General features: G+C 39.2%; 1 protein-coding gene across 2 annotated transcripts in view; it reads right to left on the bottom strand.

Annotated features, from left to right (window-relative positions):
* LOC142498794 (putative methyltransferase DDB_G0268948) overlaps positions 1–12,709 on the bottom strand; it is a 142,123-nt gene that overhangs the window by 81,309 nt on the left and 48,105 nt on the right. The window contains exon 1 of one of the 2 annotated variants that reach the window (XM_075607254.1): positions 1,759–1,975. The exons of the other annotated variant lie outside the window; for it this stretch is intronic. The gene's annotated coding sequence lies outside the window, so the exon portion shown is untranslated. Of the gene's footprint in view, positions 1–1,758; positions 1,976–12,709 lie in introns of those variants that run through there. 2 annotated transcript variants of the gene reach the window in all.

Genomic DNA, 12,709 nt, shown 5'->3' with positions numbered 1-12,709 from the left:
AGTGTATAAGTTTGGTAAATAATTGCTATTGTCTCATCAGTCACACATTAGCCCACCATAGCTGGACAGGATATCACCAGTTAGTGTATTATACACGTATTCATATAGTGCAGTTCAATTATCTCCTAAATAATTAGTAACTTTATTTCAATTTTCTTTACAACTGTTTATTAAAGTAGTATGATACCACCATAGTGTTTACAATTTTAGAGTGTTTTAATTTAAACAACAGGGTTTGCACATTTGCTATCTCTCATTGGCCATCAAATGGATAATTAGCATACGAATGGACGCTATAGCAATGCCCTATGATAGCCTGTGCATCTGTACATCCCCAATCCAGGTAATTGAATGGGCCAATGTGTAGTCACATGATCCTTGAGCCTGTAGCTGCGTTTATCATTAACAATCAAGGAACACTATATAAACACAGTAGGGGGATTTTGCCTGTATTCACCTGCCACTGACGAAGCTCCGCCTGGAGAGAAAAGCATAGGGCGCCGTGACGTGGTGACGCCATGTCACGTGGTGCCGCCGATCTGCTGACTGCCGTCGCCATTGCACTCGGAGACTCTCATGCAGCTTTCTCATATGCGAGTGTAGCAAGATGAGGGATCCCACAGCACTGTTACTAACTTGCAATCCTGCGTTGTAGCATATATGAGGGACTCATGTACACATACATCCATGTACAGTATATCAACTGATATTGTACGAGCTGCTAACTAACTATGTCGTTTGGTTGAATTGCGCTGTCAATGTTACAAAACACCTATATGTCAGTATGGTCTCTTGGTTGATTGACTGATTTGAGAATCATGGAATTTTATGCATATCATACGGTTGTTTGGCATTATACAACAGCATAGCAATAGTGTTTCATTTGAACTTACAGTTATTCTAGAGCCATTTAATTCATCAGGAATTATATGATTCAATATTGTGGCCATTAACTTTATATGTACATGAGACGAGTAATGAAGTGGTATGTGGTATGGGTACAACTTAGGGTCTATGACATTCGGTGATCATGTTCTCTGTCAATTGTATTAGAGCACATAGGTAATGATTCTGCCAGAAAGAAGTAGGCATATATTGTCTTCAGTATTTCTATTCTGAGCATTAATTCATTGCAAAGCTCTTACTGTTGTTCAAACATACCACTGTCAATGGCGGATGATTTAAGGCAGCAGTAATTATAGTTCTTAGCACCACGTGTTAGATTTTATTAGTTTTATTTTTATCCCTTAATCATGTTTTTTTCACTACAATATATTCACTATAAAATATAAAATAATTAGTGTGGTGTGCACCATAAATGTACTTTCTGTGAATGTCTGATTGACTTTGTCAGCCTTTCATTTATGTGTTAAATCCATTAACTTGAGTACATAGGTAGCACCCATTTTTGACAAAATAAGGATATAATGTTAATTACAAATAAATGAGTGAGCAGTGTGCTCTGTCTTGTGTTTAACTATAATGGATGTTAGTGATAATGACATGCCAATTACTTGTTATCATAACATCTCGTATCCACTAAAATATGTTAAGATTAACACGAGGACTTAAAGTTATGATATTTAAATTATACTCAAACTTGGCATTAGATTCATACTGACCTTCACTAACATAACTTTACATTAACCGTCATATTAAAGAGGTATCTCTTAAGTTAAAAATAAATAACCCCAGTGGTCCCCCATTCTCTTCAGTTACCCCTCTAACACCAGGATTTATGGAAAACGCATACACTACCTCGTAGGAGATTCTCCTGGGCAAATTCTCAAAACTGTTCTTGTTCAATCTTCTGTTTTACGTTATCCAATTATGTCATCCAATTACTGGATAATGACCAATTTGCTAGAGTTAAGGAAGTTCTGCATCAATCATGTTACTGGGCAAGATAGCAGAGATGTTGTGGTTGCCGCATGACAGAGTGAGGAGAGCAGAAGAAGGGAAAGAGGGAGGAGAGAGTGACACAGAGGGAGGCTGTGGGAGTTGATGGGAGTGTGGGGTGTGTACTGTGGTGAATTAGTTGGTGTGGGAAATTGAGTTGGTGGGGGTGTCCTAGAGGGCTTTGGTGGGGGACTTGGTGAGGTTGTGGTAGAGGGCTTTGATTGGGGAGTTTTGGGATTTGATGTGCCGGTGTGGGAGAGATCTTTGGTGGGGTTGTGGGAGTTGAGTTTGTGTGGATGTGAGAGTTTGTATTGAAGTTAATATTAAAGAGACAGGAGAGAATGGTGACTCCTATGTGGCCCACAGTTTTTAGGTCAAGGCATGCCCTTTTGGGACCTTAGCCAAAGCTAATAGTGCCAGCACCGGTGACGCGACAGCGACGGTGACGTCAGGCTGAGGTCGCTGGAAAAATCTAATTGAGATAACCTCCAGCGATCGCGACCAAGCCGTCGCTCTGTCACGCATTGCATCGAACTTACTATAAGCGCACGCGACGGTGGCAATGCATTTGTTTTGACGCGATGTAGCTCCGCTGTCGCCGGCACTATAAACGCAGCCTTAGAGAGAAAGAGGAGGTGTGTTGCAGTAACAATGCAATTACACGTGGATTGCTCTGAATATCGGCTTTTTATTTAGACATTAAAACATCAGCCATTGATAAGGACTTTGCCTTTTCCCCAGAAAGGCCAGTTCAAGTCCAATATGCAGAAGAGCAAGAGTGCCAATTTAAACAGACCTTTATCCAGGCTTCTCTCCCTACAGAGCTTCAGCGTGTCTCCCTTGTTCAGAAAGGAGCTTTCGTTGCAGGGAAGTTGCCTCCCTGAACACAGACAGCCCATAGTGAAATAGGCTGTCCTTTTTAAAGCCTAAATGATACAGATGCGACCTGCCCTAATTAACTCAGCTTGATATGTTAACTAGCTGTTAGACTTTTTGATTTATTACATTGTAATTAATTTTTGTTTGATTAATAAAACAGATGCTACATAAGATTCATTCTAACAGCAAGGAATGTTTGATTGATAGTGTGACAAAGAGATTATTTGAAGTAGAGAGGTGTGACTAACTCTATAGTTAGATTCAGGGATTTATGATATGACATACAGCTGTCTTGGGCTATCTGAATAGGATTCGATGTTATACATACAATAAAAAACAAAGTGCTAAGATTGCACAAAAATACCTAAAAAGTGGGTTACATTTTTTTAATTTTAATAACATTCAGTCAATTCATAGGTTAAAAGCCAAAAAAAGTCCATCGGGGGTGGGTGCTACCTCTTCAAGAATATTCTCAAACTCTCATAAGGTGAAGAAAATCTAACTGTATTGGAAGAGAAGAGCGCACAACACCCCTTCTATGGTGCAGATTATTTTATTACAATAGGTGTAGAATAAAATCAAGAAAAATTATTTAAGGATTCTGCAGATCTGTGATGGGTTTTGTTGCAGTTCGGATTTTCCAGCTTGACTGTCCTTTGTGGCCAGTTCAGCCATTTTGGTTACTGGAAGCCTGCTCTATAAGGCTGCTGTACCTTGTGGAAATCACCAAGCAAAGTTCTAAGTTTTGCAGCTCCTGTTTGTCTACGCTGTCATGCTTTACCCTTTTGCCTGATTGGATTCCCTGGCTGACCCCAGACTGTGACCCTGACCTCACTGCTTTCTGCCTGCCCTGACCTTTTACCTGCCTCTTGAACTTTGCAACACTGCCACCAGCCCTGACCTCCTGCCTGCTTACCGACTCTGTCCCTGGGCTATCGTCGATAATTCTGCATCCCTACATCTGCCCTGCGGTTCGGCTTCCTGATTCGAGACGGGCATCATCACAAATTCCCACTTACAATCTTGGGTGCTGCAATCAGCACATGGACTCAGGATATACCCCACAAAATTGGGTATCAGGCTCTCTGCTTCTGGTTGTCTCTGTCCTCTGCACTTCCTTGATCCTTCCCCACTGTGCTTCAGCTGGTTCGCTGGATCACGTGCACTCGTCCGAAAACTTCCGAATTCCATCGGGGTAGTTCTCCACTGTAGAAGGAGAGATCACAGGAGGCTGCAACAGCAGATGCAGCAAGTCCTGATAGGCCTCTTGTAATATCATATTACTACTGTTGAATTCACCCAGCAATGGGAAGCAACTTTGACAACATGCTCACAATCTCTTATTAAATTGCTGGTTGAGACCCAACAGACTAGGTTATTGAATATACAGAAGGAGTTGGATATTCAATTACGCAAGCTAGATGATTTTAGATCCCACAAAGACTTTGATGAAATGGAATCCAAACTTCAAAGAGAAGTAGATACGTTTAGGAATGAAATCAAAGAGAGGAAACACAGAAAATTTCAGAGGGATGCTCTTGATTATAGTCTCCATCAGGTGTATAGTTACAAAAAATCCCAAAAGAGAAGGCAGAATACTATTATTTACTCTTCCTCAGAAGCAGAGTCAGAAACCGCTAGCAGCTCTGAACCTAGACCATCTGCCCCTTCCCCCTCTACAAGTGGGATCTTACCAACTGACACGAACAGTATTGCTTTTTTAGAATACCCCCTCGTAAGAGACCAACCAGGCGAGGTGGGAAAAAAACAAAAAGACAAAGCAGGCCGAGGACAGCGCAAGAAGTAAACATGACAGCAGTTGATGACAGCAGGTTGAAGATCTTAATCTGTCTAAGATCAATCTCACTAGTCATCATATCTCACTATTAGAGAAGGGACTATCTTTTTCCCCCACCAGAGATTTCAATCTCTTTGAGTGGGTTAAGGATATGAACCTGTTTTCACGTAAACTGCTTTTACACAAATTTCATGCACAAAAATCTAGACGAGAAATTGACAATACTGGCCTCACAGCAACCGACCAGACTAACATTCAAAACCTTATGTCATTATTGGACGATAATGAATGTCCTCCAGAGAATAAAGAAGGTCCGTTCTCTAATTGTAAACCAAAAAGCAAATTTAACCCCTTTATGTCGATATGTCCCCAGGTAGAGGTCTTCACAAACCTCGTCACAAGGGATCTCGAGAGAATGAAAACAAAAATACACATGCAGAACAACATTACCAGAAACGAGAATATGGCACTCAGGGATTTAATGACGCACAAAGTAATCACAATTAAGCCCTCAGACAAGGGGGGCAATATTATTGTGATGGATACCGATCTATATGTAAAAGAATGCAAACGCATTCTTAAAGATAAAACAAGCTATACCATATTAGATCGAGACCCTACTATCAAGTTCATTAATGAACTTCAAACTATCTTGACTAGGGCCCATGACAATAAAATTATTGACCAGAAGGAACTTGAGTATTTGTCACCTAAAACACATACAGTCGCAACATTCTACATATTGCCTAAAATTCACAAAGACCAAAAGAGACCACCAGGTAGGCCCATTGTCTCTGGCAATAATAATCTAACAGAACACTGTAGTGTCTATTTAGATAAACTCATGCGTCCTTTTGTGACTACCCTCCCTTCCCATGTTAGGGATATGAAAGACACCTTACTGAGACTTAATGGAATCAACTGTGACGGCGAAACTCTGTTTGCCACACTAGATGTAGAATCTCTCTACTCTAGCATTATCCACGTCAACGGTTTGAAGGTATGTAGTCATGTTCTCTTTTCAAGGGGACAAGGTTACACGGAACACAACAACTTTATGCTTGACCTTCTCAAATTTGTCCTATGTCACAATTATTTCCTATTTGATGGAACTCTTTATCACCAGACCCAGCGAACAGCTATGGGCTCTTCATGTGCACCCACATATGCAAATCTGTACCTGGGCTGGTGGGAAGACAAATATGTGTTCAGTGACAAACTTGCGCAATATACTAGGTATATTGATCTCTGGATTAGATTCATAGATGACATTTTGTTGATTTGGCACGGTCCTGCACCTGCTCTTGTCGAATTTGTGTCTCTATTGAATGTTAATGATTTTAATCAAAACTTACATTTGAATGTAATGCTACTGAGATTACCTTTTTAGATCTGAAAACAAGTAAGGATGCAGATGGTATTGTGCACACCACAATCTTCAGGAAGAAGACAGCTACCAATAGTCTTCTGGCAGCTATGAGCCACCATCCTCCATCACTAGTCAAAAGCATTCCCATTGGCCAATATCTACGACTACGTCGTAATTGTTCCACATTCAAGGAATTTCATCTACAGGCCCAAGACCTCAAAGAACGTTTTCTAAATAGGGGATACTCAATGGCTACACTTAAATATGCTTACCATCGAGCCCGAGACAGTGATAGAGCTCAACTGCTGGGTCCTACCATCAGACCACAAAACACTCAAGTCCGATGCATTGGTACCTATAATTATAGGTGGCTTGAGATCAAAATGATCTTCTCAAAATACTAGCACATCCTGAAATTGGATGATGATTTAACGAAAGTCTTAAAAGAAACTCCCTGCATCACCAGTAGAAGATCAGCCAATTTCCATGATGGCTTGGTGCACAGCCATTTTAGACGCCATACTTTACCCATGTGGTTAACACCACCACCAAAAGGCACTTAGCAATGCAAGAACTGTAAGGCGTGTCAGCACATTACACCTGCTAAGTTTTTTACTTCCATCGACAATTCCATAACATTTGATATCAGACACCATATTAGTTGCAAAACCATAAATGTTATCTATTTTATCAGTTGTGTGTGTGGCCTCAGATACGTGGGCAAAACCATAAGGGAATTTAAAAAACGAGTACTCGAACATATCAACTCTGTTCACAATAAATTAGACACCCCTGTCGCTCGCCATATAAATAACATTCACCAAGGAGACATCAAATGCATATCTTTTATTGGCATTGACCACATTAAAAACAACATATGTGGTGGTGATATTAATAACAGATTGTTAAAACGTGAAACTGAATGGATATATAAATTAAAAACATTGAACCCCTATGGCCTTAATGAGGGCTTCACATATACACCATTTATTTGATCATCTTAGATGTATTATATATATACATTCACCAATATGATACAATTAAACATACTCTGACAACGACTGTTATATATTCATTTATTGGCAAGAAAGCATTGACAGCATTAAATTGTGTACTAAGAGGAGTTTGATAAGCATATCATCAAGTACGTTATAATATTTATTAGCCCATTGGTATTTGCCACCTATCACAGAGCTGCCATCTAGTACCTGCAAGCTCTGTATTACCATCGGAGATTTCAATAAGCCTCATCCCATGTACATGACTCCCGTGACTGGTGAACTTGCACTTTCCTACTCCCCTTTTTATATATACCCCTTATCCTCTAGTGTGTACTTCTTTGTATTGCAGTTTGTGACATGCAGTATTTTTCTGATCGATATAAGCGTTGCTGCAACTCAGTATCACACTATGCGTCCATCTGATTGGCCGCCGGTTGCCATGGTAACCCGTGACGCTATAAAAACACGCTTCCGACATCAGCTGTTCATCACTGGCGCCTGAAGAATCTCCGTGTAGGAGGGAAACGCGTAGGGCGTTTGGCGTGGTGACGTCTCCAGGGAGGGATCAGTGAGAGAGTGGTATTGTTGGTACATTGTATCTCTGTCTCTGCTATAGACTCGTTTTAACTGCGTTCGTATCCTGGTATAGCAGCTGTCTACCACTCTGTGCTTAAGGGTTAAGCCTGTCTCTATGCTGCTCTGTGTTTGTCAGTCAGTTCTATGTATGCATGATATGCATTGAGTTATGTCTATGCTGATATATACTATCAATACTGACAGCTTGCGGGCAATTTTGTTCAAACATTTAAATGATAAATGCCTACAATTTTTGAAGCATATTTCTGCTTAGGAAAATATATCACTGTTTGATTCTAGTTGCTTTGCATGGGACATAACATTAACAGTATTGATTATATTTGGACGGCATGTCCACTTACCACAGTTTCATGTGAATGCTGCTCATTTCTTACTAGCAGAGTGTTTAGTCATAGCCGCTTCCAGGTTTTTTATTCACTATTAGCTATACCGGTTATTCACTTGTGTGCTGTGTATGTCAACGTCATTGGGCGTAGAGTCAATCCACGTACCACCAACCTGTCATTGTGTTGCGCTAACAGTGATAATAGATATCTTATGAGGTTAAAGTGGCAGTACACGCATTAGGCATACACTGTTATGTGGAAAAGAAATATGTATCTGAAGGCACCTGCAAGATCAATAGAATATAAAAAGGATATAAAAACCAAGCCTGTTTGATGGTCAGGATGTGGCTCCTCAAGATGTGCTTAAAAGAAAGAAAGGTGCAATGTGACAACGTGATTGGTGAAAAATCTGGCGCTAATTAAATACTAGTGATCACTTAAAATACAGTGACTATATAACACACATATAGTGAATCAGAATAATATAGTGCCTAAAAATAGTGCAATAGTGAAAAAAGTATAATATGGGTTGTAACCCCCTGCTCAGACCCTCTGGAAGGGACTGTCTTCACTGGTCCCAGATGATCAATATGTATTTTCTCAACCCAGGGGGAGCATGTAGGGAAAGAACAACAAAGAAAAAAACACACTAAGTGCAAACAATTTTGTTCAAGGGTGAGGTATGATGCTTGGCCCCTGTGTGCTCCCTACTCACAGAAAGTTAGTAGGATAAGTGCAGTGGCGGGATATGTGAAGTCAGGTGGATCTCACTGGACATATACAGGAAGCAGCTAGGACTGGGATGTCAGTTGCAAACGTACATGGAAAGATAAAAACAGACCTCCATGGTGCAGATCAATGGTATAGGGATAAACTTTATATAGTATTAAAATGTGCACTCACAATGTTAAAAATCAATATAAGCGTTATTCACTGTATAAGTGATAAGGAGTGTAAGGGTGGTTGCCGCAGCTCACCGCACCGCCGCCGTCTCGGATGGGCTTCTCCACAGTCTCCCTGGTTTAATTACACATAGTGTGTCAAATCATTTTCTTCAAGTGCACAGTCAGGATCCTAAGGGTTTAAAATGTATCGCAATAGAAAGTATTATTCCACATTGGAGAGGAGGAAACGCTGTGAGCCTGCTGGGGAGGAGAGAATCCTTTTGGATCTACGAATTACGTACCTTATCCCCACTAGGCTTAAACGTGGACTTCGATCTGAAAGCTTTCCTGGTTGGATAGTCCTGCACTGCATCAACCCATTCTATTTATATGGTATCCATTTTTTGCAATTTGTCCATTGTTATTGAATATTAGCTAGATACTTCTTTTATACACATGTAATATTAAGCTTAGTATAGTGTATGTATATTTGGTATTTTTTCTTGAATTATTCATTGTATGCACAACACCAAGTACTCTCACTTTTATTATAAAATATATTCACTAATGTTATTTCATTTTCACATCTAGTATTTATAGTTTATTTCTATCTTAGGTTATATATCACTCACACATACAGCGCTTATATGCACTGTTTACCCATAGTTAACACACATTTGTTTATTATTTCAAGTGGTCACATTATATTTAATCACATGTTTATAGTTATATCATTACACTTTTATATTATACTATTTTTTTTGTATTAGTTAGTTATGTATCAGTCATTTGTATGTCTTGTATGTCATTCAGCTGAGTCCACAGACCGCAGCAGCACAATTATATACTGGCATGAACTGTCTCACTGCGCAAGTGTCTGAGCACACAACATTGACTAAGATCTGTCTCATTCGCCCATATGTGCATGTGCATAAGCCTGCAGGTGAAATGAATTCAATTAATTCATGGACGCTCTATTTAAAGGACCCTGATGGACTTTTATTATCATATACCCCTGAGGAAGAAAGCGGAGAGCTTTCGAAACGCGTAGGGTGGTGATTTTAGCACCTCAGCATCACAGTGTTTGGTGATTCCCCTCCAGGACAAAGACGAATCAGCGTTTGTTGCTACTCAGCTAGCTGGTCGCTCTTGCGAGTGAGTCGAATCTACTGCTGCCGATTTGGATTGGCTGAGCGTCCCCTCCAGTGCGCTGCGTGAGATCCTCCTTCCACACGCCGGCTGGCGTGCACACATCAACGGAGACGCCTAGGAGCAGGAAGCAGCTAACAGCACCGAGAGGGCATACTCTCTAATATATCCACTGCCTGCTTACATCATCTGTCTGGTGAGTGGGCATTACATCTGAAACCACCGATGCTGCAGTGTGCATAAATTATCTTCTTTTATTGTCCATATTGTTTTATATGTCTATATATGTTATATGAATTGTGTTATTAAATGTTTTGATCTTAATTTTCCCCTATCTGTTCTCTCAGCTGATCTATGTTGTATTAAGTGTTGTTTGTCCTTTTACATAACAGTATCACGCTATGTGTTGTGCTTTCTTTCTTTTAAGCACATCTTGAGGAGCCACATCCTGACCATCAAACAGGCTTGGTTTTTATATCCTTTTTATATTCTATTGATCTTGCAGGCGCCTTCAGATACATATTCCTTTTCCATGTACTTGTTCTGACCAGGGGGTCAGTTTTGTTTGTATGTCCATACATAAGGTGTTATACATTGTATTATAAATTATCATATATTGGTTAGCGCTACCTTTTTGTTGTTTTTCTATGTGAGTTCCCCTTTTCAGGTTAGCAGCTTTCCAAGCCAAATATGTCTCAATTGTTTGCTCAGAGAGTCAGCAGAAACATCGATATCAATAGTATATTTTCAGACGAAGAAATCCCTATTGTGGTTGATAATGCTTCAAATGATATGCAAGAAATGGCTGACAAACTAGAAAAATTACTTGTAAATGAAAATAAGCAATTGTGGGATGCGATTACAATCGAGAAGTATATAGAACAAAAACGTATTCCTCGGGGTCTTCGGCTATTTAAAAAGTCAACTACTGACTTCCAGAGTGATTCTCGAGTGGAATCGCATACTCGACAATTGCTCATTTGAGTTAATGCGTTTACTAATATCTAAACGCAAAATTTGCCTTCAGACATTGGACAAAGAAATTAATGATATGAAGGGATATTTTGATAAATATAAAGATAATTGTGAATTACCTATGCTAGAAGCTAGAATTAAAAATAGAATGGACAAATTGCAGAAGGAAACTATTATTTCAAAACAAACAAAATTCCAACGGGATAAAATCGATTATGTAACTGGACGGTACAGAAATTGGAAAAAACCTAAACATGAAAGTGAAAAATGCAATAAAGACTATTCTCATAAAATACCATCCACTTACAAAAAAAACATTGTGAGTACTAAGGAAACATCTTCTGATCCAGTGCAGTTCATAACCCCTAGGACTTCTAAGAGATCTCATACACTATCCAATACAAAATTGGGCACTTGTGTTAATAAATCAAAGATTTCTGTCCCCTCTGTTCCTCCTACTCCATTAGTTCATATACCAGGAAATGATATTGACAATATATTTGACCAATATCATCACCACAATAAGTATCAACCCCTTATTGATTTAGACAGGGAACAACATCTCCCCAGTCACAGTCATGAAGAAGAGAAAACCACATTCTCTTTTTTAGATTGGAGACAGTCCAGGGAACCCAAACAAGCAAGAGAAGCGATAAGAGACTTATTGGGAAAAGAGAACTCTACAAAAGACAACAGAAAAAGGAAAAACACCGTAGAGGAACAAGAGGATGGAGAAAAATTGGGCAAAGTAGTAAAACATTAAATAAATGCGTATACAATAATATTTTTAATATAAGCCAGCACCCTATTTCTATTAAAGAAAGCAAATTACTGTCCAAAGGATTATCCTTTGCACCAGTTACAGGACCTGACAGTTTCAAATTATACGTAGACGTCCAACGCTACGTACGCAAATTATGTCTTAACAAATACTTTCTAAGAGATGCTTTGTCCAAAATTGATCCCAATACCAATTTACCAATTACAACTACCACTTCTACATATACTACCTTTAACAATCCGTCTACCTTCTTCCCCAAATCTGTAAGTGGTCCCTTCATAGACACATTTGCTCAAATGGTGACTGACGATTTAGAGACCCAGAGCCGTAATTTCAAAATTAAAACAGATGATTTGAGCAAGGACGAAAAACTGACCATACTGTACGTGCACTTGAAGAAAATGACACCATCATTATAAAACCGGCTGATAAGGGGGGGGGGGGTGGTAATTATGGATAAATCCTATTATATTAAGGAGTCACTGAGAATTTTAGGTGACAGGTCTACTTACCAACTCCTCCCCTCAAACCCCACTATACAGTATCAACAAGAACTTTTCAATTACTTAACATTGGGTTTAGATCAACATATAATTACAAAACAAGAATATGATTTTCTTTACAATATGTATCCCAAATTACCTCTTTTTTATATAATACCCAAAATACATAAAAATATACAATTTCCCCCCGGTCGCCCTATCATTTCGGGCATTCAGTCCTTAACATCTCATTTATCCCAGTACATTGATAGACAGTTACAACAGTATGTTATTCAACTACCTTCATATCTGAGGGACACTACCCATATACTGCAGACCCTACAGGACATTCAGGGGCAACCTCATTATTATTTTGTAACAGCAGACGTTAATTCTTTATACACAATCATAAACCATGAACAAGGATGTGAAGCTGTTCTGAATACTTTAAATAATGATCCGTCTATTTCTAGGGACACAAAGATCTTCTTATTTTAGGCATTAAATTTATACTTTCACACAATTTCTTTTTTTTTTAATAAATCATATTATTTACAGGTATGTGGCAC

The sequence above is a fragment of the Ascaphus truei genome, chromosome 7, assembly GCF_040206685.1.
Source record: "Ascaphus truei isolate aAscTru1 chromosome 7, aAscTru1.hap1, whole genome shotgun sequence".
Classification (NCBI taxonomy): Eukaryota; Metazoa; Chordata; class Amphibia; order Anura; family Ascaphidae; genus Ascaphus; species Ascaphus truei.
The sequence above is the reverse complement of the archived record's forward strand: the minus strand, read 5'-3'. Positions and strand labels throughout refer to the sequence as shown.